The 5,613-nt window shown below is 32.8% G+C and overlaps 1 protein-coding gene across 1 annotated transcript in view; it reads left to right on the forward strand.

Annotated features, from left to right (window-relative positions):
- LOC108756636 (dihydropyrimidine dehydrogenase [NADP(+)]) overlaps positions 1-5,613 on the forward strand; it is a 65,834-nt gene that overhangs the window by 35,606 nt on the left and 24,615 nt on the right. The gene's annotated exons all lie outside the window — the stretch shown is intronic.

The raw sequence follows: 5,613 nt of genomic DNA on the forward strand, positions 1-5,613 counted from the left end.
AAAGTAGTACACTCGCGACAATACCATCCAAAAGTTTAGTCCCGTTGCGGCGTTCGGTGATGATACCTCACTCCCGCCAGAGAGAGAAAACAGAGAATAATGAACATGTTTCAGAAAGAGCTTTTTTCAACAATAATGTTAAATTATAAATTTAAATATTAATTATTAGCATTTCGATTGTGCCTGTCCAAGACCGCACGCACAAGCGGAAAGAAAATGGCTGCGTTCAGCGGACTACCATAAACACTTGAGTAAGCGCTCGCTGTTATTGGTGTGTTCTTTTAAATCATCCAATTAGCCTTTTAGATCTGGAAAAATACATCAATAGTAGCGAGCGCTCACTCAACTGTTGAGTTTACTTAACGCAGCCAATAAATGCAGATAAATGTAAACAAACGCCGATGCTGTCAGATACCCGTAGGCCGTTTTCTCTACTCCTCATCACTTCCTTCAGTCGCCACCATATGCCAAAGAAAATCGAAACATTGCATTCTTTTTTTGACTCTATTTTCCTAACTAATTTTATTTAATAAGTAATTTAATTCTATTTTCCTAACTAATTTTCGCATTTACACCTCTGTTGTGTATGTAAATCCAACTAGACAACCTCTATGTGGTATACTTTGCTGTCGGCGGTACAATTACTTTCAAATGCCATAACTCGAAAAGTTCTTATGAAGAAAAAGTTTGTAACCAGTGTTCTGGAAACGCCTCAACGTCAGCTATAAAGATGGCTATGAAAAATAGAAAGTTTTGTTTAAGATTTTTGTATTAACTTTGAAAGCACTTTTCAAGGTCATTTCAAGATCAAATTAATATTATCTGCTAACTTTTTTAAAACTCTATTACTTTCATTTCAAACATTTTTTAGATAAATCAATATTTTTTGAGATATTAACGTTCTAGAACTTTTATCATACACTATAACACTAAATTTCTCGGAACCTATGACCTATACGCTTTTGCCATTTTCCGTAATTTACATCTTATGCTGTCAACTTTTATTGATATAAAGGATTTTTATTAACTTGTACAAACCGAGATGGTCCCTTGTTAGACACACCTGAAACAAAAAATTTAAAAAAATTATTAATTAGTATGAGGATCGCTATTGTCTCTACCATAATTAATAATTTTTGTTTTAAAAATTTTTTAAATGACGCTGTTTTGAAGAAAAATTGGAAAAAGCCACTTTTTTTGTTACTTTGTTATGTGGAAAGTATAATAAAATAAATATTTTGACCTGATTTTGGTAGGGGCGATAGCGACACTCACTCATACTAATTAAAAATTTTTTTGTTTCAAATATGTCTAAGCCGAGAAATCAATCTCGCAATAGACATACGTCTCTTTTAAGACGCCACATTAATGCTATAAAAAAGCAAACATTTAAAAACAATGATTAATATTCTTTATAAATATTTTTTATGTTATTAATTTGTACTTTTATAAATATTCAAGATTTCTTTCAATATATAGTTGTAAACAATTGATGACAACAGAGAAAAATATCAGGGCGCTCCTCGTCTCTATCCCAGGCCTGGTCTCTCCTCCGAGTTGATAGACTTTCGCTGTGCCATTGAGTCACACAGCCCTGACACTGTATTTCTATTGTGTCCATATCTAGTAAATTTCTTACACCTTTCAATACATAGTATATTCACTGAGAGAAACCTTAAAAAAACTTCAATTTCTTGGCTGTCAGTAGAATGGCCCTTAAAGTGACTTAGAACACTATTTATAAAAATGTAGCGACCGCATACTAGGATGAAAAGAAACAGGTAATTTTTTATAAAAATAGATGTATAAAATTGATTTTAAAAAACAGTATTTGGTTACAAAATTAACAGAAAAGTAAAATATTGCAGAATATATATAAATGTATATGTATACATATGCACATATAACTTCTTCTGTATAGGCTTTTTTTTGCTCAATATCAAAAATCTATCATATATGTACAATAAAACAAAAACTGAAACAACCGTTAATTTTAGAGTGTAGTTACATGGATTGATATTTTCCGTGTAACGCGTATCGCATAAGTAATCAAAGATGTTCCGCGCTTTCTGTTACGCCTGTTTCAAATTTCATCGTTTACATACATGGACACAAAATTTGCGTAAAAAATATTAGCGTAACCAATAGAAATTTGAATTAAAAATATGATATTACTATGCTAACCGTTGCGCAATGGAAAAAAGAACAGTAATATCACATTTTTAGTTCAAATGTATTTACATATATTGTATATATTATATTTTTTTAAAAATTAGTAACTATACCACTTGATAGAGCAAACTTTAAGAATCTGTTTTATTAATTACAATACGATGATTTTGAACAGAGTTATGAGCAATAAAAAATCAGAATGCTTTTATTTAATCAACGTGTAACTTGGTAATAAAAAATGATAGGGACATTTTTTCAAAACAAACTTTCATGAAAAACTTTAACGTCAGATAGTCAGAAAATTTCACAACAAATGTATTCTGTATATAATTTTGAATTAACAAAACTCCGCAGAACTTTTTCTGCAACTAAATAGCAATAGTAATAATAATAATATTAGGTCAATCGGAAAGTTCCGCCCAGCGGCAAATAGCTCTAGCTAGAACTGTCGATAACTCTTATTTCTAAACCAAGCTTAATTTTTTAGTTTTACCATCTGTCAATAAAATTCGGTATATAAAAGTATACGTTTCATCAATAACATTGCTTTTTACTGCATCGAAAATGTCGACATTTGAGACAAATAAGCGTCATTTGCGCGAAGTATTAATCTTTTGCTTTAAATGGAAGAAAACTGCAGCTGAAGCTCATCAACTGCTTGTAAAAATTTATGGTGATAATGCTCCTTCCGATAAAACATACAGAGAATGGTTTCGACGCTTTAAAAGTAGTGATTTTGATGTGGAGGACAAAGAGCGTTCTGGACGGCCAAGAGCATTTGAAGACGAAGAATTACAGGCATTGGTGGATGAAGACCCATGTCAAACGTAAAAACAACTTGCAGAAACATTAAATTTTACTCAATCTGTTATTTCCGATCGTTTGAAAGCCTTGGGAAAGGTCTACAAGGAAGGAAAATGGGTCTCATATAAACTGAAGCCAAGAGACATTGAAAGGAGAAAAACCAAAATTCTGCAAAATTCTGCTTGCTAGGCAACAAAGAAAGAGGTTTTTACATCGAATTGTGACTGACGATGAAAAGTGGATCTATTTTGATAACCTCAAATGCCGAAAAACCATTTGCGATCCAGACCAACCATCAACATCGATGCCAAAGCGGAATATCTACGGAAAGAAGGCAATGCTCTGTATTTGGTGGGATCAGAAGAGTGTAGTGTACCACGAGCTGTTGAAATCTGATCAAACAGTCACAGGGGATCTCTACCAAGAACAAATTATCCGTTTGAGCCGAGCATTGCATGGAAAACGACCAGAATATGTAACGAGACAGCATAAAGTGATTTTGCTTCATGATAACGCTCGGCCTCACGTCACAAAACTTGTCAAGGAAACATTAGAAACACTTCGCTGGGAAGTGCTAACTTATGCGGCTTATTCACCAGACTGTGCCCCTTTCGATTATCATTTGTTTCGACCGATGACACACGCACTTGCAGAGGAACACTTCAATTCTTATGAAGACAAAAAATGGGTCTGAGTGAGTAGCCTCCATTCTTTCGCCGCGGAATTCGCTTACTGCCCGAAAGATGGGAAAAAATCATCGCTAACGATGGACAATATTTTGATTGAGGTACATTTTCATTTTATTTTTTAAATAAAACCATACTTTTTGCAAAAAAGCGGACGGAACTTTCCGATTGACCTAGTAGTATAATAATATTAGTATAATAATAGTAAATATAATAAAGTAATAAAAATAATTTAAAAAATATTAAAAATAACATCAACGATGAAAATAATAATAAGTAAATATTTACATTTCGTTATACCCGTCCCCCCCCTCCCCCTTCAGAATAACTCCCTGGATCCGCCCTTGCTATGTCTACGGTTTCCTCGCACACGACAACATCTGGTGAGTCGAGAACGATACATATTTGGTGATGCATCGTTACAAAATAAGAAATTAACAGCAAAGTTACAATCTTATGAAATAATTATTTTGATATAAAAACCCTCCTCGAAAAAGCGGCCGAAATCAGTACGCTTAAGCGAAGGGGTAATCACTTAATGTAATCGTGAGACAGAGTTCCCGAAATCATATGAAATCCCTATGTCTAATTCCATAATTACATATACAATCATGAGAAATCATTGCGTAATATTTGATAAAACCATTTATATATTTTACCAAATAACTTCGTATGTAGTAAAGAAAATTATTTGTATTCAAATGAAATCGTACGATATCAAATGAAATCATGTGGGACAATATTTTGGCTAGCGATTACCCTCTCGCTATATTGTATACTCGTATTAGTATATTAATGTCATTATGTAACAACGAGTTATGGAACAAATAATTCTATAAGTAATCGCTAATTATTCTGATAGCGAAGAATATTAAAAGAAGCCATGATATTTATATTAGTCATACCACTTTCTCCTTTATTTATATGTCAATAATATTGTTACATTAGTAAGGGTATATTCTAAATTTATAAAATCGATTTTTTTACGTTCTAATCTGAAAAAATCGATTCTTTTTACATTTTTTAAATGTTTAGAATCCTCAAAATTATTTTCTAAAAGATTTTATCAATGCTTATCAAATTAACGAAAATATAGGAATTTTTAAGTTGTAGCACACTTTTGCGTTTAATGCTTTATCGCGTTCAAAGGTAAATGTTACGTGATAAAAAATTGTTTATGCGTATTCATATGTATTACGTAAAATTATATAACTATATATATAATTATACAGGATATCTCAGAATATTTGGTACTATTTTCATATGCAGATAGAATGGCTTAAAGTTAAACAAGTTCTCTGCAACTTTCTCAATAATTAACGAGTTATTAATTAATAAATATCGTCTATATTTTAATTCGGTCTATCACCAAATGCAAGCGCACGGAGAGGTGATGGAGATTGCTAGGCATGCGGAGAGTTATTTATTAGTAATAAACAATTCTGCGTGCTTAATAATCTCGATCGTTGAACGGCTGCATTTCGCTGACCTCGTCGTGCGTTTGTATTCAGCGGTAAGTCAGGCTAATATGGCGATTTACGTAAATATGTAGATTAGAGGAGCCCCTCCCAATGACCTTGACCTTGACATATGTTGTATACAATTGACATACAAAGTCATGATCCTAAGTAACCTTGAGGAAGTTTTAACCATCGGACGTTATTCGTTAAAAAGTTAATATAAATAAAAGAAGTTTAAGAAATAATGTCTCATTTCTGCTATATATTAGGTGTACAAAAAAGTTCTGAGCTTTTTTTTGTAAAATTCCCTTTCCCATCGTATGTAATCGTACGGAAATGGCTTGCTGCGTAACGCCAAGCTGTTCTGCAAGCTCCTTTTCAGTTTGCGCAGAGTTTATATCCAGCAGTGCTTGCAATTCGTCCGTTTCAATCTTTTCAGGGCGTCCAGCACGCGATTCATCTTTAAGACTGAAATCTCCTTGGCGAAACTT

Source organism: Trachymyrmex septentrionalis, unplaced genomic scaffold (genome assembly GCF_001594115.1).
Source record: "Trachymyrmex septentrionalis isolate Tsep2-gDNA-1 unplaced genomic scaffold, Tsep1.0 scaffold129, whole genome shotgun sequence".
Classification (NCBI taxonomy): Eukaryota; Metazoa; Arthropoda; class Insecta; order Hymenoptera; family Formicidae; genus Trachymyrmex; species Trachymyrmex septentrionalis.